Source organism: Triturus cristatus, chromosome 2_2 (genome assembly GCF_964204655.1).
Source record: "Triturus cristatus chromosome 2_2, aTriCri1.1, whole genome shotgun sequence".
Lineage (NCBI taxonomy): Eukaryota > Metazoa > Chordata > Amphibia > Caudata > Salamandridae > Triturus > Triturus cristatus.
Genome location: NC_140582.1, coordinates 710,368,309 through 710,391,809, shown reverse-complemented (window position 1 = coordinate 710,391,809; position 23,501 = coordinate 710,368,309). Strand labels below are relative to the sequence as shown.

The 23,501-nt window shown below is 48.4% G+C and overlaps 2 protein-coding genes across 5 annotated transcripts in view; one reads left to right on the top strand and one right to left on the bottom strand.

Annotated features, from left to right (window-relative positions):
* CASP3 (caspase 3) overlaps positions 1-23,501 on the top strand; it is a 231,225-nt gene that overhangs the window by 15,784 nt on the left and 191,940 nt on the right. Inside the window, exon 1 of one of the 3 annotated variants that reach the window (XM_085641910.1) lies at positions 5,289-5,450. The exons of the other annotated variants lie outside the window; for them this stretch is intronic. The gene's annotated coding sequence lies outside the window, so the exon portion shown is untranslated. Of the gene's footprint in view, positions 1-5,288; positions 5,451-23,501 lie in introns of those variants that run through there. 3 annotated transcript variants of the gene reach the window in all.
* Positions 1-23,501, bottom strand: part of PRIMPOL (primase and DNA directed polymerase) — a 585,691-nt gene that overhangs the window by 498,152 nt on the left and 64,038 nt on the right. The gene's annotated exons all lie outside the window — the stretch shown is intronic.

The window sequence follows — 23,501 nt, the reverse complement described above, 5'->3', positions numbered from 1 at the left end:
CAGAACGGCATCAGGGCAACCCCTTAGAACATAAGCAGCTGTGAGGCCAAGAGGTTGTAAATAGGGGGGGGCACTCTGTTAATTTGCCCGCTCAAGGAAGGTCCTGCAACGATGTTATAGATTTTGAAGCTTCAACAAAACCTGTTTATGAACTTTGCATTTTAGCATGTGTAACAAAATCCAAAATGTCCTTTTTCCTTCCATTTCTACAAGGTTACCTGAAAGTCAAGTTTGTCCCAATTAGTAGCATTACACTACATGCCTGTGAGCCAGTTAAATGGTGATCAAAAGTAAAAACCTGTCAACAGCTGCCCACGTTGTGTGTTTTCCTAGCTCCCTTTGCTAAATTTATAATTCTCAAGTGAACATTTAGATATCTAAAAATGTAAATAATTTTCGTCTTACATAAAACATGTATTTGGTTGGGTAGGGCTCCTATTTTATTATGACGGAGGTTGGTTTTGGTCAAGAGTTGCATGACATTATTTCACGGTCCAGCACTGTACTCATGCACTTTGTCGGTATCCCCAAATTATGTATGGGCGTATCTGTAAGTTGCTTGCTTCATTATGGTGGCTAAGGACTTCACAAATCCTAAACGTTTCCAGATATGAAAACTAATCAAAGTTTTTTTTACATGTTTTTCTTGGCTAGTTTAAATTCGGTTTGCTATCCAGGTTGCCAATAGGGCTGTTGTTTAAATGGTGGGTCACGTTTGGTAATAGCTGGGGCTGCAGAAACAACTACTGAAAGCATGTAGTATCACACCCATCCTTTGGAGTCAGCCATCTGCAGGTTTCTTACCAGTCACATAAGTAACACTTTTAATAAAATGTCTTTTCACAGCTAGTTAAGATTTATAGTGTCAAACAAATTGCCCTGCCTGTTCCATTTATTTTACATGTATGCCTGTGTCCATTGCCTTGGCCATATCAAATATATTTTGACCACCTTGGTGAGGTGTAGTTTTTGCAACCAACTTCCTTTTCTTTTTGTCACTTTCTTAGCTACACTGCTGTTTACTGAGTGCTTGAGTAGTTCTCCCTTGCTAATTAAGCCATGGGTGACTTCCTATGTGGCTTATATGCAGAAGCAACCCTGCTTTTAGTGTACCGTTGTTGGATTTGGGGTCCATATGTGGACTTTAGATGCTTTTTTGGGGGGTTTCGCATACAGCGGTCATGCTCTGTCAGCAAAAGCTATTGTTTTTAGAAAGTGAAAAAAAGCTTAAAAGGGGCTTAGAGTTCGGCTATTACTTACCATTACTAACCATTGGTTGCCCTGTAGGTTACTCTTGTTTCCTTGCTTGCTATTAGTCGGAACCTCCTCTGGCTTCCTCCCAGGCTGGACTTCAGTCTTCATCCCTCCGTCCATGCTGTGGAGCATGGGCGAAGTACTACTTCCTGTGGGCAGTGTCCTTCCACTGACCAAAGGTTTCTTAGGGTACTTTTGATTTTTAAAAAAAACTTTTTGGCACCCTCATAGCTCAGTTTAACTCCCTCACCCGGCTGCCACCCTCCTCTCCTGTTGCTTTTTTCCCCCCCAATTATTTTTCTTTCCGCAGGCTTATAACATAAACCTGGCCCGAAGGTATTGGCGTGCTTCACATGAGCACCATTTACTTTACACAAGAGCACATTCATTTTTTTTATTTTTAGGCACAGTGATTTTTAGTCATTTACCCAGAATCACAGGATGTTGAGCCAACACAAAGACTATAACCTGATTCCGCAGGCACCAGTTCTGACCGTAACGTGACATCTGTACACATGCTGTGCAACATGAATTAGAGTAAACAAACAAGCGCTATGACTGTCAACACTCCATACCGCTTTATTTTTATTTATTTTGAGTCATGTTGCACAGCAGTTGCGCTGCTGTGCAAGTCTTTAAAAAACATTAACAAAGCCAAATAAGTCCAGCAGAGCTTTTTGGCTTTGTTAATTTTTATAAAGATAATGTTCAACAGCAAGGGATGCAGTGTAACATTGCTAAAAGTAAAAAAAGATCCATGATGCGGTACACACTGGCCGTGCCATAGCGCTTTGTTTTTTATTTGTTTTGAGCCATGCTATATAGCAGCGTGCGTTGCTGTCAATGATTTTTAAAGATGTTGCACAGCGCCAGTATGTCTCACGTATGCAAAGCCTATTGGTTTTGCCAATGCTTGTTAACTTTATTTATCTCTTTGCTTTGTTTAGCGCTGTCCTTTCTATGCCTTAAAACCATGTCCTCTAGAAGTGGGCACAGTAAATATTAGTGGGAAACAGTGGTGTAATGGGGTGAAGACCTCTTATCCCCTGCCTTGGGCTGTTCTGAAACTAGCTCCTTATTTAATAACTTTTAGGCATAGGTTGGAGCATGGTGTTGGTCCAGAGCGAACATACTGTGAGCCAGTTCCAGGAAAGGGTCTGCCTCTTGCGGGTGCTCCATGGCTCCTAGATTCCTTGAATAATGGTGTTCAGTGGTCTGAGATATGGTTTTACTCTCGTAGTACAAATGTAAAAGACTTGGCTGAAGCAGTTAAAATTGTGAAGATTTCCCAGCCGTAGTATAAACTATTGCAGTTATTTGTGTTAGAAAACACTAACATTTCACCATCTTGAACAGATCCCAGAGGACTCCCTTGCCTTCCTCCGGAGAGGGCGGTAAAAACTGTTTCGCAAGGAAGGGATGATGCAAGCTGTCTCATGTGGGTTGACTTCAGTAGTGTGACAATCCTAGGATCCCTGGTAAGGAATCTGGCTTGGTCTGCCCCAAAGACCACGGTTGAACAGGGACCGGATTTTAGTTTAATCTATGCCCTGCCTGTGCCATCCATTCTTGAGTAGCGACCGCCACAGAGCACCACTTGTTATCAGGAGTCCAGTGATTGCACATTCCATATGACCTCTTCTTCAGCCTTATCTCTGCCCTGTACTGCAGAGATGGCAAGGCCTGGAGATCCATGAAGAAGCTGCCCATTGGTGGCTCCGTCCAGCCTAGTACTGGCCAGTGCAGCTCATCACTGAACGTTGCCTTCTTTCTCAAGCTGTCGCCCACGAGCAGTCCTTCTCCCCCTTCTCTTGTGTGAGGGAAGTTCATTCCCAAAGTCCCGCACCACACACCTGCCCTGCTTGGCTGCTCTTCTCTCACTGCCTTGGATCCGCCACAGTCATCCTTGTAAGTGCACTGGACACCACCTGCAGCCACTGTTGCTTATAGGACCCCTCCAGCTTAATGCGCATTGCGCATTTTACCATATAAATAGGTGTGAGGTGTCTTGGGAGCACCCCCTTGATTTTCTTTTTTTTATTATCCAACGGCGAGTAAAATGCTGAGAAGATTGTTTTCTTTTAATCTCACTTTCCATTTGTCACGTGGTTTCTGATAAATGCAGCTCGCTGTTCGCGGCTGTTCATGACATGCTCCGGCAAGTTGCCTTTAGTTTATCAGTGGCTCGGGTAGGACAGCAGGGGTTTCTATTCTACCTTTATAAGGAAGAGCTCGGGCCCGGCTTACCCTTCGGCCTGTCCCTAAAAAACGCAAATTGTTACTGCTGTAAATACGAAGTGCCGCGTTCTTGCCAGTCCGATCACTTCGCTGGATCGCATGCAGTCAAGTGAGATTTTGTTTTTCCTTCAATTCCTTTCCTTCGCTTTCCAGTGAACATGGTATTTCGAAGTACAGTAAATGACATTTTTGAATGTAAAACTGCACGTAATTATAGGGTGACCAGGTGTCCTGGATTTGCCCGACCAGTCCCGGTTTTTCGCCAGCTGTTCCGGCAGATTTCAGGAAATGAAGCTCATGTCCCGGTGTTTAGAGGGTGGGCTGAACACGGTGGGATATCTTTTTATGTTTTGCAAAGCAGGGATAGTTAGCAGCTTTATTAACAAAGCAGTTTAATTAACAGGTATGCTACTGGCTCTAAAAGTGGCATTTTATGTATGTTCTTACTGCCGCTTCTGTAATTCTCTACTGAGGAGCGCTGTCATTCTGTTCGCTGGGTTGAAGTTAAATTGTAGTCCTTCTTCTATTTTCGGGAAATGTCCCGGTTTTTGGTTTTAAAATTCTGGTCACCCTACGACCTTGCAGTGTGTTCTTCATTCATTTACCTCCAATTTATTCTTGATTCTAATTCAAGACCGAGTGACTGAAGGAAGCCCCTCTTGCTTTACCACTCATGTGTCGGAGCAAACCGTTGTGTTCAACGTTAAAGACAGTTACTACGGATAAAGGTTATTTCCATAGCAAGGCCAAAATAAGGCAAACACATTATAAGCAGATATGATTTGAGGATACAAGGTACGAATTGCTTTCCTTAAAATAAAAAAAAAAAAATAAAAATAAAAAAAATGGCGGTGATGGGGGAGGTGACGGGCATTGCTATGCAGCCGGAAGCGCGGTGTTGTCTCCTGAATGTCTAGGGGCCCACTGATCATGATGAGGCACAGACCCAGTGGGTGACCCTGGGTAACATGGTTGCTAAGAGGGACATCGCGCGCTTGTGGGGCTCCGGGGGGCCCCCCACGTTAACTGCGTGGAAAGAAAATATGGACTGGAGTATGCTCAGGGAGAAGACAGTATATTGCGCTAGAGGCCGCCCTCGGAAGTGGCATGCCATCTGGGGGCGGTGGAATCAATACAGGGGGGGAATATGTCTTGCCCCCGATCTGAATCCCCCCGAGGAACAGCTTTCTTCTTGACCTTCTTTCCAGCTCAGTATACAGATGTATGTTTTATTGATTTCTTGGGCCTCTGCTTTTCCCCCTTTTTCCTCTTATTATAGTACTGTGACTGTTAGACGATTGGGGTCCGGCTCCCCCTGAGGGGCTATCACCATGGGCATTCAGTGTTGTTGCCTTGCTGGGGTTTGTTGTGTGTTTGTAATTATTATAAATGGAACCTTTTCACTGCTCCTTCAATGCACTGTGGACGCTTCTTTGTCCTCTCCTATCGAAGCTGCCGAACCTCCGGGTTGTCGGCTGAATAGCTGTGTCCAGACTCTTGAAGAAATAAAGGTTTTATAAAAAAAAAAAAAATGCAGTATATGTTTTGACCACCACTATACTCGAGGGACTAAAGACATGCTAATAATTTACAAAAGTTGGGTGCCCTATGAGGAGAAACTGGGCTTTGTAACATTGTTCTGGAAGGAGATCGATCTCTATAAGATTTATTTTTGTGAATTCAGTTGTAGCTAGTCCAGAAATCCGGGGCAAAGTAAATAAATATTTAATTCAGTGGATTATCAAGTCAGTAAGCAACTGTTTAATGTACAGATTTTTGCCACCTCTTATGTATAGACTGCCCATCGGATGGTATTGTATAAAGAGACCCAGAGGACGAGTTAAAGATGCACTGTGAAGGTTGTATCCTGCCCCTTGGAAACCTCCAGTTCCACATGGGGTATCTATCCATATGAAGATGTGCCCGACTGCCAGAAAAAATACGAGTGTTCGGTTAAGGTAATGCAATCACAGGAACTCTTGGGGCAGTCGCAATGTTTCTGAGGTCGTTGAGCAAAAAAAATTTGTTTGTTACATATATTATCGTGACAGACTCCATTGGTTCCGCCTTAAACTATCTCCCAAATGTGCCTGAAAATATTGTTTATTTATTCAGTGTATTTAAATGGATAGCGGAGTCCTGTATTTGTAACAAGAACTACATTGATGAATTGTAGGACACTGTGGCAGTGTTGATCATAACAATAGACCGGGGATCAGGTGTCTGTAATGACTCTTGGGAGAATTTTTGCCTTTCAGATAAGGTTAGCTAGGTGGGTCTGTAGATTTTTCCTGAATGAAAGTAGGTTGTAATCAAATCTGATATCTCCAGGCATATTGCTTCACAGACTAGGAGCCATATATGAGAAGACATGGTTCAGTGTTTTGGATTTTCTCACTTTCAGGGTTTCTAGCATCAGCTGTGATTTTTCTTCTACTTCTTGTCTTTCCTCCTGTGATCACATGTTTCTCTTTTATGTAAGAGACTGTTTCTAGATGCAGGGTCTTGCAAGGTCGGCTCATGTCAGATTAAATCCAGTGATGGTATCAATGAGACATTGGAATTGTTTCATGATGGGGGTGATTTCATGTGATTTCTTAGTGCCTTTGATAAGCTGAGCAGATGCATGAAGTGTAGATTTGATGCAAGTAATTGCACAGCACATTGTTGCAGTGGGGAAACAAGCTTGGGCTCAACTGTGTGATGCAGGGAGTCCTGTAGGAAGATCTTCCACTGATGCTCATATTCCTGCTTTCTGGAGCATCTCCATAATTGCCTGCTGAATTAGCAAGACCATCTAGGGAAGTCCTAAATAAAAGGATTCCTCGTTTTGAGTGCCTCTCCTTGAAGAGACCAAAACTTATCTTCGTCTGGTTTTGTTTTCTTTGTGTCTGGTCTAGAGTTCCTTGTCAGAGTTCTTCACTTTTCCTAGCAAGCCTCCCACTCCTTCACTCCAACACGGCAGTCCTCTTTCGTAATGGTGTATCCTGTGGTGTGCCTCTAATGGAAAAGTCTTCAAACTTTTTCTCTGGGCAAAATGTTTTATGTTTTTAAGTCTCGGCACACCCTCTAAAACCTTATGGCAATAACTGGAATAGGGGGCAAGACTGAGTGCAGAGGGTGGGGTTAGCAGGTTATTTTAAGGGTACTTTTTCTAAAGCTCTTGCAAATTAAATGTGAGACTTCTAAAAGAGCCAATGAATCAGATAAAACCCGAAACTGCCCAAAATAAATTGCTCTATATAAATGGGGTGATGTGAGTCCCTCGCACTCCTTGCTCCTAATGCAAGTGTACCGGGTGGACTCTTGATAGTAAAAGCTGTGGGTGTGGGTAGCCGTCTGCCTCCCGTTCCTCGCGCCCTTACCCCGCCATGCCTGGTCATCATTTCAATCTTGAAATGGTTTTTGTGCCCCTTCCAGAATGTTTTCTTAGTTCCGAAGTGCTGCCCCCCTCTGTGTAGCAAGGGGGCCCTCGACCCTAATACTAGCAAGACAAGTAAGCTCCATGCACCTTTTGTAAAGGAAGGTAGTCCTAACTGATGTGGTGCTCCCTTCACACCCCTCAAGCCCAGTGCCTCTACACCTGCTTCACTAATGATCGCTACTACCTCGTGAAGTGGACTCTCTGCCCTTTATTAAAAGTATGGGCTCCCATCTTGCCCCATCTCTCTGTCTGAGTCCAAACTAAGGCATCTCCTTTGCTTCAGTTTTCACTACCCATGGGTCATTGCTTTGGGACTCAAAGTAACACTGGCACACCTAAGGAGCTCTGGACCCTGATAAAAGAAAGAAAGTAACAGCCTTAATTGGGGCTTAGTTGGCCTCTCACTCCACTAGGCCCCTGTGCAAATGCACCTTCAACAACAATGATACTTACAGCCCTGTCTCCTCAGCCAACTCCACTGGGTCTCTCCCAGGGCTGAGGCCAAAAGCACACTGTCTGACCTTTTGTGCAATAAATAAATGAAGCCTCATATCCTGACCCTTTTTATTGGGCCTAGTTTCCTGCACAGCAAGGGTGATCAGGGCCCTAATGCGATTTAAGAAAGATTTCCCTTTTTGGCAGTACAATTCCTAAGCGGGGTGAAGTGCCCCATCTCACCCGGAGTCCCAGTACCACTGCGCTAATGGTAATAATGGCCCTTTAAAAAAAAAAAAAAAGCCCCCAAATCTTCCCCTTTCTCAGGGCATCTCTGAGGAAGCGGACTATGTCCAGTTGTAACCCAAAAATGTAACTCCCACACAGTGCTCTCTACTCCGGCCCATCTCTTTGATGGTACCCACGGATCTTGCTCCTTTCCTCTTTATCTTGGGCCATTACTTTGAGGTTCAAAGTTCCAGACTATCGTGGTTAGCAATTTAAGCGACAGATCTGAAGCCTGGATATTCGAACAATAGCTTCCATTTCAGAGACTTGTAATTCTATCTCTGCTCACTGAGCTTTTTTTTATCCTTTAAGTGCACAGTTTCCTAGAAGCAGTTGGATGTCTCCCTGTGACAATTGTCCAACCTGAGTCCCTTCTTGTACAGGGCTATCCATAATCTGCATTTCCCCTCCTTTGAGTTCCTTCCTGCTCTACTCCTCCCACTCTGACTCCACCCCTCTCACCTTTCGCATCGAACCCACATGCATAATCAGATAGTGCAGTTCCCCAACTTGGCTTCTCTCTCTGGGACATAAGACCATGCCTAACACATGGGATTCCTAAATGACCTTTGGCGTGCTGCACCCAAGTAGTCCCTGCAACCTTGTCCATTCAACCTCAATTTCTGTTGGCCTTTAGTTCCCCTGACACACCACTAACAGTTTATGTACACTTTGAAACTACTCCCTCAGTCAGCAGTCCTGCAAGAGACTACCAAATGGTCTCTGTTTATTGGCTATGAAAAGATGAGTGTGTCAAGAGACGACTGACACATTTTGGTGCTGGAAGAACGTTCAGACCTTGTATGGAGCGTCTCCAACACCGCCTGTGCATAACTGCTTCGTACCAGCTCTTTGCCGTGACCCCAGAGTCCAGCTAACCCTGTGAACTTTCCTCACTCCCCTAATCAAAGCCTGACCACGGTGTCCCCAGAATGCATCTTTACTGATGAGCAAGTTTAATCTATGTCTCTTGTATTGCACAGGTCTCCCTTTCCTATACATCAGAAAGGACCCACTGAAGATCTAGATCTCAAATCAGCTACTTAATTTGAGGCTCTGTAACTATCGAAGAAAGAGTACTATCTTGTGAGGAAAAGTAGACAACTCCCTCCCTCCTCCTGGCTGTACATCAACATCCCAGGACTATGGGTATTTTTACTTGGCAAGAAAGAGCAAAGGAGGCACCAGCCTGTCAATTGATCCATACGACAGTCAACTTTGCAGACCTCATCTGTCTTAATTTAGCAGACAGTGCATGGTGTCAGCTGTTCTACTTACGGCCTTTGTTACTCGCCCTCTAATGCCATCTGATCCTGGGTGAGTCCAACTGGAGAGGTACAGGCCTCCCCACCATTACTCCCTCTCACAACGATAGGTCCCTTATCACCACCATCTTGTTGGTGGGACCTACCTGCGTTTTCTCCCTGTGCTCAACTCGCTGCTACTTGTACATTGGACCAAGCAGTCCACCTTTCGTCGTGGCTGTCAACACCCCAGCGCAGCAGTCTGGGAGCAGGGCAGCACAGCAGTGTGGGAGGAGGACCCCACCAATGCTCGATATAGGGGGAGTCTGGGCATACATAGTGGGATCACACTTCGTCTGGCATCTTCAGAGGTGCATCTGCAGTCTCTGCTTACAGCTTCCGAGAGGATTACCTACTCGTGGTTCACAAAGCCTGAGGTTACAAACATCAGGCAGCATCATAATTGAGTAATCGCATCTGATCTGTTGCCAGAACAAGTCGAAGGTGCAGCATTATGATGATTGCTATGTGCTTGTTTGTACAGTGCCTGCTCGTGCTAACCTTTCATCGTTACATATTCCATAGCAGCAATTTTTGTATGACTGGAAATGTTCAGCAGATTACTTTTTTCGTCCGGCTGGCTAGATGCTTACGGGTCTGACCAGAACTCTAACGCTAAGTGCTCTACAACATCATATAGATGCAATTTTAAAATAACAAGAGTTCACAACAAGAAATAAACCCACTGCCACCTGACATAATTGTAAAATTAAACTTACATAAGTACCTGAAACAAAAGCGAATGAGCTAAAAGAAACCGAATGAATGTATGAAGGACATTGGAACGTGCACTGTAAGGATTAACGTGTGGGATGCCCATACGGGAACTCTGAACTGTTAATAAATGGGCACTTTCGTCCTGTCAAAGCTTGTGATGTAATAATGTTCCACTAACCAGTCAGAATGTGACTCCTTTTTTTTCTGCTGATGCTTCAGAGCTTTTTCAAGATATTCTTTTTGATGGTTTACAACATTGCCTATCGCTGGGCGTGGCCTGCCCATTGCATTAGGCAGAAGTGCAAATAGTTAATGTGAGCTTTATTCAAACCAAACCTTTCGAAGTTTTGTAACCTGCTGCTGCCCTGCTGCAAGCATTTACTTCTCGTATACGTGAATAATTTGTGGGACTTTATCAATGTTATAATTGCCTCGCCGCCTTATTGCATCCTACCTTCCGACCTGGGGCACGTAACTGTGCAGTGTGCCAATAACTCTGGTTGCTGCAGCGTATGATAGTTTAAGGGGCCGGGCCTTCTACGAATAGGATTACTAATCGCGTCAAGGCCTTGCTGCTTATCACTTGAGAGCTTCCTCTCAGCGATAATTTAGCAGTTCATAGTGCTGAACAAATGTGCAGCGTGATTACTGACTGTACCGTAGAACTTTCAGATGTTATTTCCCCCCTTATCGGATGCTCGGCTGTTTGGAAGAGAAACAAAATCCTGCGGGTGGGGAGGTGTAGGTAATTATTTTCTTTGTTTTATTGTGGTAAATTTCTTGTTAACAATATCAAGCCTTTCCAGTTTTCAACAGTAGTTAAAAGTGTATATTATTGTTGTGGTTCCTTGTACATCCACACTCTACAGTTAAACGGAAGCTCCCATGTTTTTTAATTGGTGAAAACATGGTCCACGGTTGAGAGGCTTTGGGTGGAAATGGTTGCTCAAGCTTTTGGACTGCACACAAGGATGCTGAATTGGCAGTAGTCCCTGAGCCATGGCCTCCCAAAACTGCCGTTTTCCTCCATACGTGACTGGGTTTCCCATATCTAGGAGTGGAGCATAGTATGAGGCGGTGGAATGAGCATCGTAAAGGCCATCTACCCAACGGCTGCACATAAGAAGAGGAATGAAGTGTCTTCAAACTGTTGCGTGAACTGAGTTTATGGCTCGGCTCTACAAAGTGTGCTTTCACACCCACCGGGGACACGAGTGAACTTAGTTCAGTGCTCCAGCGCTGAATGTAAAAGACAGATTATTGTAGCCCCACAGAACCCCACCCAATACATAAATGAGGTGGTATCAATGCTTTTGGGTAACTAACAGGGAGCAGTGGTAATCCAATGATTCATTAATGATGTATACACTCGAGATCACTAGAAATGGAATATGGTTTTCAACGTATTATTTTAATATAGGTATTTTAAAATGCTGGGACCTAATGCACATAATATTCGCAACATCACAGAAGATGAAAAGCAGCTACACCTTTCAATAACACAGAAAACAATGAAAATCATAACATCACAATTCATAGCACTTTACACCTTCACTGTGCTATCTTTAAGCGCAATGCTAGTTCTAGCAGATAAATATAATCTGCCTGAGTTTTGGAGGTGGTCCGCATACCTGGACAACAGGGTGTATCTGTTTGTAATAGCTTGTCTTCTATTTCGAGAACAAGGCCAAGACCTAGGAGATTGCATTTACACAAGAACACAATCCTGGCACTAGTTTGTGTACGCAGAATAGAATGCTTCTCAGAGCCTCGCTCTTGCTGGAGGCCTCTTCAGTTAAGATGGAATCTGCTGCCGTGCTGGTCTGAATCTGGGATCTAAGTCTGTGACCTGGGTGAAGTTTCTCTCCTAACGAAGTGGTATCCCTTACATATTGTCTTATCTAAGATGGAATTTCCAACATTACCGTAGGAATATCTGGACATATTCATATACATCAGTGGATGTACTAATAAGATAAAAATGTCAATATAGACTACATTGTTTGGGTTATGGTTGGGATTTGACTTTGAAAAGGACACCTGTCGCAGACTGATGTCACACTGGTGGTTTTTGTCTGTCATTGATGGGAGGATATGACACATTTAGGTTTAAATCTATTTTATTATTCTTCGGAATCCAAACCAGGCATCCCCGCCAACAGCAGTAACTTCCGCCTACAACCCTGCGGGCCGGCACGTTACTGTCAAACATAACCGTTCTGTTTCAGAGCCCATTGACTCGCGTTATGAGGACTTCACTATACACAGCATGCCGCCTACAACCCCGCAGGGCCGGCCGCGATTAGGCTAAACGGGAACCAAATGTGAAACCCCCAACATCCCCCTCGAACCCACCCCTCCCGCCTTCCCCCCCTCCCCATACCCCCTCCCCTCTGGTGCCCCCCCTCCCCTACTTCCCCCCCATCCAGTGCGCGCCTCCAGTGGGACCCTCTAGGTCCCTAAGTCCGTGCACTTACAGTTCTCAGCAGGCCCCTCAAGAGAACTCTTCCTCCCGCGCGGTAAGCCGCAGGAGTCTCAGATATCGCGGGCAAGTCAGTTCTCTGAATTCCGTGATTAGCAGAGACCGAAACGGCTGCCAAAGGTCGTTGAACTGCTCCGCTTCGCCCGCCACCGCCAGCGACATCTTCTCCATCCCCAACACATGCCACAGTCTATGCAGTCAGCCCGTGACTGTGGGGACCGTGGGTGAGCGCCAATGTACTAGTATCGTCTGGACTGCTGACCCCAAAGCAATGGCAATCTGTCTGCCTCTGCGGGATTTCAAGGGATATGTTAGCTCGTTGGGGAGGCCTAATAGAGTGTACGCCGGGAAGCGTGGTATTTTGGTGTCAAAGTGTGAGTCCACCTCATCGATCACCTCCTTCCAAAAGGCCGTCAGCAGGGGGCACTCCCACAATGCGTGCGCCAGCGTACCTATCTGCCCGCAACCCTGCCAGCAGTCCGCCCCCTGACTGTGGTCCATTTCATGTATGCGCTCTGGCGTGTAGTACCAATACGTAGAGACCTTAGTGAAGGTCTCCGTGAGACCAGCATGGTAGGCCGAATGTCTGGCCCTGTACGCGACCTGCTCCCATTCGGCGTGACTCAAGGACCTGCCCAGCTCCCGTTCCCAACGCTCCCTGCCCGGGTTATATAAGTGTGAAGCGGGCGTCTGGAGAAACCTGTACAGGTCACTGATTAGCTTTGTGTCAGATGTGCGTGTCAGGAGCCAGCGCTCATACGGGAGGAGTCGCCTGTCAGCCGCGTCCCGAACTTGAGGGTGCAGCGCCCAGTGGCGGACCTGCAAGTATCGCAATCTTTGGGATTCCGGGAACGCATACTCCTGTTTGAAGCGTGTGAAAGGAAGGACCCCCTCCGGACCGTACAGATGGCACAAGGCCCTGCTTCCGGCCGGTCGCCAGTGCTCAAACGCTCCTTTCTCTAGTCCTGGGGTGAAGTCCGGGTTGTCCACTATCGGTGTCAGCGGGGAAGGGAAGGACCTCATACCATACACCAAATTTGTGGCATCCCAGACCCGCAGGGCCACTCTAGTGATGTAGGAGGCGTAGAGATTCGCCGGGCGGTGAACTCGGCGCAGGAATGGTACCTCCTGTAGAGGCCGCCCGCCACCGCCTGATCCTGGAATAGCCAGTGTTTGTCTGACTCCCAGCGGTTCCATTCCACTAGATAACGCAGCTGTGACGCGTAGAAGTATTTCCGCAGATCCGGGACTCCGAGACCTCCCGCCTCCGCCGACAACATCGAGAGCGCCCTTCGCATCCTGGGTCTCCGACTCTGCCAGATGAAACGCCCCAATTCAGATTGCGTCTTCCGAAGCCACTCCACCGGGGGCTGCAGCGGGAGCGCCCGAAACAAGTATAATATCTGAGGCAAGATTGTCATTTTAACTGCCGCCACTCTCCCTAGCAGTGAAAGGGTGCCGCGGTCCCATCGAGTGAGTTCCCCTCGGACTTTCTTGCTCAAGGCGGTATAGTTCGCCGCTACCATTGCCGGCAGGGTGGGGGCTAGCTGGATCCCTAGATAGGACACCGAGTCCGAAGACCAAAGTATCGGGACCCTTTGCCGCAAGAGAGCTTTGGTTCCCGGCGCCAGGGAGAGGTCCAGAGCCGCAGACTTCCCCATGTTCATCCGGAATCCCGACACCGCCGCGAACGAGGTAAGTTCCGCAATACAGGCCGGTAAGGCAGAAAGCGGGTCTTCCAGTGAGAAGATCACATCATCCGCATATAGACTTACGGCGTGACTGAAGCCTCCGAACCTCACCCCCCTAACCGCCGGATTGTCCCGTACCCGCTGCGCGAAGGGTTCCATATATAGTGCGAAAAGTAAAGGCGACAGCGGGCATCCCTGTCTCGTGCCCCTTTCTATGTCGAAGCTCCTGGAGCCATATCCATTCACTCTTACCACTGCGGTCGGGGATCGGTAGCAATTGAAGATCATACAACGGAATTTCTCTCCTATCCCTACCTGTTAAATGGTAGCGGCAGTTTCAGTTTATAATCTTTCAAGGATTTGCCCGGCGGTAATCGCCTCTCATACCACTCGATGATTTACCAATAAAAGAGGCAGGCGCCGGAGACTGGAAGGCAGGAAACAAAGTTTTATTCCGTCGGAGCAGAACACATCAGATCAGACAGCAAGGTATCGTCACAAGGTGCTCTAACTGCATCTCTGAGACCTGGTCTCTTATACACTGGTTTATTGCTTTATTACATATAGTACATTCTTGAGATTCCCTTGATGTGCGGGGAAATATCCCCTGAAGCCCCGGCTCAGATCCGATCCCACACATGGTTACAGTAGAGGTTCCCACCCTACCCGCAGTGGGAGATGGCTATCGCGCAGCAGGGAATTCCGCTAATTCCCGGGGGTGTGTGCAACCGGCCGGGTCTCAGGGGGTAGGGGCTTTGATTCTACTGTAATCCCTTTGATGTGGGGTGTTTCCCTTACAGTAGGGGCAATAAACTGCATCCGCAGGGCTAGGCGATGGCCTGGGACCAGTTCAGACAATGGGGCGCAGAGGAAGGGGGGGTTATCAAAGGAGAGGCATGACCATGTATGGGTTGTCGGTTGGAAGTGGTTCCGTAGCAGGGTCGCGCAGAAGGAGAGGGTTTATGGCCTGTATGAGAGAGCGGGGGTGGCCGGCGCGCGGGGGATGCTTGCAGCGCCAAGGGAAAACGCTGGCGGTCGAGAGTGAGCGGGGAGAGAGCGGGGTGCCTAAAATGGCGGCCGTGCATTCGTTGTGCGTGGCGCTGGGGAGAGGCAAGATGGCGCAGATAATGTTCAGTTTGCACGCTAAATTTCCACAGTCCTCCCTTTTAACATGTCTCGCCAGCTTGCCTAGTTTGGATCTATCCCCATAATACCCCGTACCTCCACCTCGTTCAGAGCTTTCATCCGCTCAGTTTCAAAGTCCAAAGTCTTAGGGCAGATGCAGTTCATAAAAAGTGAACATAAAGGTGGCAGACACTGAATTCCCAAGCAACATCCACATAGTAACACAATCGGTATCAGGATAAATGAAAACAGTCTCCATCCCCAACCTTTAATAGTGTCCCAAAACCAACTCCCCAGTGACCATTCTTCTTGTTCTTGATGAACCTCTGCGGACAGTCTGTGGAGATGTTCAATTGCTTTGTAGACTGAGGGTGAGTTATCCGGTACGTAGGTACAACAGCTGGACCCAATGATGCGGCATGCTCCTCCACGATCTGCCAGAACCACGTCTAGAACAAGGCGGTTCTGGAGAGCCACCAGGCGGACGGCCTGAAGCTCAGCGGTGTTGTTGGCGAGGGCGCCAGCTGTAATGTTCATTGCCGTTTCGACTGCCTGGGTTAAGTGGCGGATGGCACGGCTGTTTGCCATCGGACCCCAGAGTGGAACAAGGCCTTTGACTGCGTCCATGAACTGTGCTCCGGTGGAGTCGGCCTGCACAATGTCTTTGGCCCGTTTCTGTCGGTGATGGTTTGCTGGAGCCACATACGTCGGAGGAAGGACAAAGGCGATGTAGCAGGTGCCTCCCCAACCTTTCGGAAGCCAGGTGTAGGCCTTAGTACCACAGATGAAGTACATATTCGGGGAGGCAACAAAGGAGGGTGGGTCAACTGAGTCCAATGTTCGGGTGATGAGGCAGGAGCTGTGGCCCACCAGCTGTGCCCCCAGGCCTTCGAGGCATACAGACCCAGTGATGTTGATGACGGACAGGGCCACTGTTAGGGTGGCGGCCGTCCGTTTCCGGAGGTAAGAGAAGGTGGGTCTGGCTGGATTGTTGAACACTTGCATTTCAACTCGTTCTTTGGCAGGGATGTCCATGTGAAAGGAAGTGTTCGATCTCAGAGGGCAGAAGAGGGCAGAAGTTCTTCCAGTTTTGTTCAGCCAGAACCCATGGTAAAAGTGTGACATGGTTCTGCCGGAAGTGGCATTGTCCTTGTAGCTTTCTTGCAGGAGGATTAGCCAGGCGAGGCAGGAACCATGGACAGAAAAAGGTGAAGGGATGAAAGGGATAGAGTGTCCAGTGGCGTGTGGTAGCAGTCCACAGATCCAGCAATTAGTGGCGTTGGTAGCAAGATTGTGTTGGTGGAGCAACTGCACAAAAGAGTTATTCCAGAACTCCTTACGCCTTTCTCGGAGTTGGGGTGAAAGCGAGATCAGATGATGTTCTTTCGTGGTGGTAGGTTGAACGGTGGTCAGTAATGTCTTATGAGCGGGTGTGCTCTCCTCCATGATCCAGAAGGTGACCATGAGGAGAAGGCAAAAGAGAAGGGTAATGAAAAGTGCAATAGTCTTTAAGCTGTGCATTCGGTCAGTCTTTGGGTTTCTGTAGTGGATCTTCGGACGTCCGGTTGCTTCCATCATCTTCATGTCGGGCGCTTCCATCACCTTCAAGAGACTCGGTAGCGGGCAGAACCACAGACTTTGTTTTAGTTTCTCTCCTGGTGGCCTTTTAGGTGACTAGGCTACCGTTCTGAGATTTCCACTTAGCCTGTGGTCTGCTTAGCCGAAGTTCTCTCCTTTCGTCGCAAGTTATACCCTTCTTTGGATGGCACAGTGGGATCGGGATATTCAATCAACTCAAGTGTCTCTGTATCCGGGCCGCGGTTCAGGGATGGTCGGTCTTTGTCCAGTAGTTCCTCTTGGGTGGTGATGTTGTCCGTGGTTGTCAGGGTCGGTGATACCTTCTTGCAGTGGTGTGCATGCAGCCAATTGCGTTTCCCCTCTACTCGAAGAGCTGTTCGGGTGGTGATCAGGACTTGTAGGGGGCCCGTCCACCGGGGCTCCAGACTCTTGGTGCGCTGGAAGTTGCGCACTAAGACGAAGTCACCGGGTTGGATGTCGTGTCCCGGGCCCCTGGAAACATCGGGAATGGCGTGCAGCACCTGCTGGTGGATAACAGACAATGTCTTAGTTAGGTTATACAAATAGTCAGACATGAGGACGTCCGGGACGTCGTGGATGGATGATGGTTTTGGTGCAGTCCAAAGGTTCATGGGCCGCCCAAAGACGACCTCGTAGGGGGTTAAGTGGTGTTTGGTGGGGGTGGAACGCATTGATAGCAATGCTAGTGGGAGAGCGTCTGGCCATCTTAGTCCTGTGGTGGCGACTATTTTTGCTATCTTAAGCTTCAATGTGGCATTGTGTCGCTCAACCAGGCCTGCAGATTGGGGATGGAAGACCGCATGGAACTTCTGTTTTACACCCAACCCTTTTAAGATGAGTTGGATAACTTCGGCTACGAAGTGGGGGCCATTGTCGCTCCACAAAATTCGACAAAGGCCGTATCGGGGGAAGAATTCCTTCAGTAGTACTTTTGCGGTAGTCATAGCGGTGTTATCATGGGTCGGGTAGGCTTCCACCCACTTGCTGAAGGCACATACAACGACAAGCACATACTTTAAACCTTGGCACCTTTCTAGCTGGACGTAGTCCATTTGTAGGACTTCAAAGGGGTGATTGGGGACCCCAAACCCTCCCCGGGGTACAGCAGTTCCTTTCCCAGGGTTGTGTTGGAGGCATACTAGGCATTGTTGGACCAGACGTTTGGCTGAGTCCGGTATTCTGTCGTTGTGCCAGACTTTGGAGATGAGTTCGATCATGGGGGCAGACCCTATGTGTGCGGGGGAGTGTGCCATGGTCAGCATGGGGGTCAAGTATGAGTCGGGTAGCAGCCATTTGTTCGAGTCTTTAGTTCGCCAACAACCGTCATCGTCCTTCAATCCTACCCGGGCCCATTCAGTTAATTCGTGTGGTGTGCTGGCTAGTTGGATATCCCTAATCGTTTCCCTAGCATCCTTCCATTTCTCAGTTTGTGACCTGGTCACGTACATACGGGTCGTGGACCTATTCTCGGCTGTGGTTCGGGCAGTAATGTCAGCTAGTGCATTTCCCTGACCTATAATGTCTGTCACCTTCTTGTGTGCCTGGCATTTGATCACAGCTAACCGTGTGGGGAGGAGGACTGCTTCGGTCAGGGCAGAGACTAGGTCTCCATGCAGGATGGGTGTGCCATGAGAAGTCAAGAATCCCCTCTCTTTCCATAAGAGCCCGAAGTGGTGAACTACCCCAAAGGCATACTGACTGTCTGTGTAAATGTTTGCGGTTGTCCCTGCTGCCAGGATGCAGGCTCGTGTGAGGGCAATTAGTTCAGCCGCCTGTGCGGATCGCTGTGTGATGCGGGCCGTCTCAACAACTGTTCGAGCTGTGGTGACTGCATAGGCAGCCGAGGTGGTGCCATCAGGGAGCTTGATGCATGAGCCATCCACCCACAGTTCTCCGTCAGGGTTCGGGAAGGCAGTATCCCGGAGGTCAACCCTACTCTTGGTCTGTTCGTCGGTGAGGGTCACGCAGTCATGTATAGGGGACGCATTGGGGTCAGTGTCAGGGAGAGGTAGTAGAGTGGCTGGATTCAGAGTGGTGCATCGTTTCAATGTGATGTGGGGTGCAAGCAGAGTCAGTTCGTACCCAGTCAGTCGTGCGCTAGTCAGGTGTTGAGTTTTGGTTTGGTTCAGGAGGGTATCAACAGCATGGGGCACCAATACAGTGAGGGGGTTCGAGAGCACGATCCCCTCACTTTGTCGGATAGAGACAGCAGCGGCGGCTACTGCTCGAAGGCAGGCAGGCAAGGCTCTGGCTACGGGGTCGAGAGTGGCAGAGAAGTAGGCACAAGGGCGTTGTTTAGGGACTATGGACTGGGTTAGGACAGACAATGCGCATCCCTCCCTTTCGTGGGTGTAGAGGGAGAAAGGTTTAGTGTAGTTTGGGGTTCCTAGGACTGGGGCTGAGCAGAGGGCATCCCGTAATTCTTTGAAGGAGGATTGGCATTCGGGTGTCCAGGGGAGGGGGAAGGGGGTATCTTTAGCCAGCAGGGAAAGCAGAGGTTTTACGATAAGACTGAAATTTGGCAACCACTGACGACAGAAGGAGGTGAGGCCCACTAGGGACCGCACTTGCTTCTGAGTTTTGGGAACAGGGGTTTCTAGGATGGTTTGAATTCGGTCAGGGGTAAGTTTCCTCCCGTCTTTGGATAGTAGGTGGCCTAGATACGTTACTTGGGGCTGGCAGAATTGCAATTTCTTTCTGGAGACCTTGTGACCGTTCTCCGCAAGGAAGCGGAGGAGGTGAATGGTGGCTGTGACGGCAAGTGGAGTGGTGTCGGCCGCTAAAAGAATGTCATCGACGTACTGTATCAACGCCACTCCATCGGGTAGTTGGACTGCATCTAGTTGCCTCTTGAGGGCCTGGCTGTAAATACTGGGACTCTCAGTGTAACCTTGGGGTGCCCTACAGAATCTGTACGAACGGGCTTTTAAAGTGAAGCCGAACAGGTAGCGGCTGTCTGGGTGGATGGGGATGGAAAAGAATGCGTTCTTGAGGTCAATGACAGTAAAGATGGTGGCGGTGGATGGAATCGGGGTGAGGATGGTGGTGATGTCTGAGACTACGGGGTACTGGGGTATGACTACTTTGTTAACCTCTCGCAAGTCAACAATGAAACGGTAGGCTTTCTCATCCCCCTCGCCTTGCTTCTTTACAATGGGTAGGATAGGGCTGTTGCAAACATTACTCGCTACTTCTTCTACCACTCCTGCCTCGACCAGGGACTCGATGATTTCCACCAATGCCTTCTCGCCTTCGGGGGATATCCGATACTGAGGAAGCTTTGGGAGCACTGCGTCCGGTCGGGCGGTTATGTGTACCGGGTCGATCACCATGCGCCCTACATCTGAGTCGGTTTTAGCCCATAGATGTGAAGGTAATGTGTCGAGTAGGGACATATCGGCATCGGTTATAGAGAGCATACGCCGAGTGTGACAGGGTCTGGACAGATCTGGGTTATCGTGTAGGATGACTCGAACTCCGTCTGGGGAGCATCTGATAGTGGCTCGAAAATGTTTTAGCAAATCAAGTCCCATAATAGCATCGGGGGTGTTGGAGGAGAGCAGAAAGGTCGTGTCAGTGGTGTTATCTTCTAAATCAAAGGGGATTGGTGCTGATAAGGGGTTAGTGGAGGGCGTTCCGTCAAAGCCTATTGAGGTTACGTGTGAGCCAGACAAGGGTGCCCTAGGAATCAGTCGTTTAGATAACGCACTACGTGTCGCCCCAGTATCTACCAGGAATGGAGATTTTGTGCCCAAGACCTTAGCGGTGACGTAAGGACCTTGCTGGTCAACACGGAGTTCGACTGGATCCCTCCCTTGCCCCTGGCGGTCCTATGCGAAGTCATGAGTGCTTTCATAGTCGGACTGCTGACACTGGTTTTGTCGGGGGCGATCAAAGGTGTTTGATCTGCCTGGCCTGTCGTTGATGGCGTCGTTCGTGTGCCCTCGTTCCCGTCCTCTATTTCTGTGGTCATATGCTGTGTCTCTGGGGTTCCTATTTTTATTCATTTCCAGAAGGACCGGGCACTGGGATTTCCAGTGTCCGAACCCTCTACAGAACGCACATTGGTTCCCATCTAAGTCTCTCCGTCCGTTGTAGGGCGTAGGTGTATGGTCTCTAGGGGGTAGCTTTCTAGGGGCGGTTGGTTGGTAATTCTCTTTTGGGGGTTCCCTTCCTATGGTCACCCCCTGCAACTGTGCTATCATCACCCTCTCCTTTAATTCCTTTTTCTTCTTCTCTGACGCCCTATCGTTCTCGTTCTTCTGGTTTTCGTAGTATTGGGCCATCTGGAGAATTGCTGCGGGTTTGGAGGCTGCCCAACTACTCTCGCTGGTCTGTAACTTCTGGGAAACTTCTGGCGACAGACCCTTTACATAATTCTGGACAAAGAGGTGGTGTCCGGTTGCGGTGGTCATGTCTTGGCCACTGTAATCGGAAAACACAGTCTCGAATCGGGAGAAGTATTCAGACACATCTTCCTGGGGTTTCTGGCGGCAAGCTGTCACTATCGACCAGTCTACCTTTCTTTCTGGGATTAGAGTCTTCAGTTTTTGTACAATCTTGTCTGGGAGCTCTAAGATGGCTTTCGGGGGTTTCTGTCCTGGCTCTCGCTGTTTATCTATGGTATCGAGTTGTACCCAGGTATATCCGAACGGCTCAGCGTGGTCAACCTTCCGGATTTGTTTCCACACATCAGCCGGCAAACATAGCCCAAAGAACAAGTCGATATCTGCTAACGTCATTATCGTTGAGCCTAAGGCTGTGCCTAATTCAGTGTAGAAGGCAGTCGGGTTCTTTCTCAAGTCGGGTAGGGTCTTTCTAAAGGTCAAAATATCTTGCCGGTCCCACGGCTGGTAGACCCAGTTATATACAACCCTTCCCTTCGCATCTTGGTGGTTGATGTCGTCGTGTGTTCCCTGACCCCGTGGGGGGACCCAGTAGGGGGCAGCTTCTTTAATGGGCATCATGGCATCGGCCCTTCCTCCCTGGGGCTTAGTTGCCATGGGGGTTTCCGTTGTGGTTGTCTGTCCATGTTCTTTAAGGTGTCGGTAGACCTCGAGTGTACGAGTGAAGAGGTTCGTTACATCGCCCTCTCTTTCTTCCCCAATGTCTACCTTCCTATATAGGGCCGCTAGGCCTTCGGGACCTTTATCGTGGTACCTATTCTCATATGTATTCAGGGTGCGATAACAGAGCCGTACGACGAAGTGTCGTCTGCGGCTGTCGGCATACGATTTATACACGTCCGTTATATACTCCTCACTTTCTTTTCGCTCCACCAGCGTCCCTACTATCTTGTCAATTCCTGCTCGTTCATCTTTAGTTAACCGATTCATTCTGGTGGACTCTTTCTTTCCTATCTCATGGTCGTCTAACGTTGTAGTCGACGTTAGGTTCAGTACAAGAGGCTCAGCCGGCGCGGAGGCCGTGAGGGCCGAGGCCCCTGTACTGCTTTCGTTCGTGTTCGGGGGTTGTGGGTGTTGCACTACCGATTGGGAGGGTGCATACGGAGGGGGCATGTAAATGGTCGGGGGACCTAACAGTAATTCGTCATTCGTTTGCTGCTTGGAGGTCAATACAGGGTAGAGCAGAGAAGGGGTCCTAACAGCGTACTGGCCTGAGGTTTCGGGCTCCTGTCTTAGTTTAGTTTCCCTTCTCTCTTTTATGTCTTCTTCTAACTTTTTAGCGGCAAGGTGAGCTGCCTTTCGTAATTCCTTTTCTGCTTTTACTTCTTCCCTCTTTTTCCGTTGCGTTGCTTCTTTGCGCCACATGCCGATACTGTCAAGCATAGTAGGCGTCGTCTTATTGCTACGCAGAGCTATTTCTAGTGCTTCTATCTTATGGTCGTCGAAGGATCCCATCAGTGGCCACTGACTTTCGGGGTCCTTCTTGGTATATTTATGCCACAGCTTGCTATAAGCTACGGCGACTAGTCCATATTTAGTGAACATGTCCTTATTAGGGGTGCCCTCCAGTGGAGCCGGATGGTTCACCTCTAATAAGCGGTCCGGGCAGAACCAACTACCAATCAGTGGGGAGAAGATAGGCATGACGGGTTTCAACGGGGACAAAAGTCAGCACTACCTATCTTTTCACTGCTTGCAAAGACTAGACAGAATATCTCTATTCTTCGTTATTTGTAAGCAGAGAATACCTCCAAAGAACCAATATCGAACAACTAGTGTTCGGACAATCAATCAATCAATCAATGGGGAGATAAAGATAGGCACGACGGGTTTCAACGGGGACAAAAGTCTGCGTTACCTACCCTTCACTATTTGCAAAGACTAGACAGAATATTCCTATTCTACGTTATTTGCAAACAGAGAATATCTCAAAAGCACTATTCTTCAAAACAATCAATGTTCGGACAATCAATCAATGGGGAGATAAAGATAGGCACGACGGGTTTCAACGGGGACAAAAGTCTGCGTTACCTACCCTTCACTATCTGCAAAGGGAGAGAGAGAGAGTATTCCTACTCCTCCCCGTTTGTAGACAGCGAATATCTCAAAAAGAACAATCAATGAGCAATACTAGTATTCAAACAATCAATCAATTATTTCGCACTTTTGTCGTATTTCACGACCTTACCCGGACCGCATGGACAGTTTCTCGTCTTCCGCCTCCAGCGCCCGATCGTCCTCTATTCTCCGTATTTGCCGCGGCACTCCTGATGGTTCCCAGTCAGGACCGTAGATCACTCGAGAGAGGTCTGCTCGGAACCAGTGAAGTTCGGATGATCGGCTGCCAGACGAGGGTCTATTGGGCAGGAGCTCTCCCGATCGTTGCAGTCGTTCACTCTGTCGTCGGGACCTCTCCCACTGGATCCACGTGTCGTTGATGGGCCCCACGTTTGGGACGCCAATTGTTAAATGGTAGCGGCAGTTTCAGTTTATAATCTTTCAAGGATTTGCCCGGCGGTAATCGCCTCTCATACCACT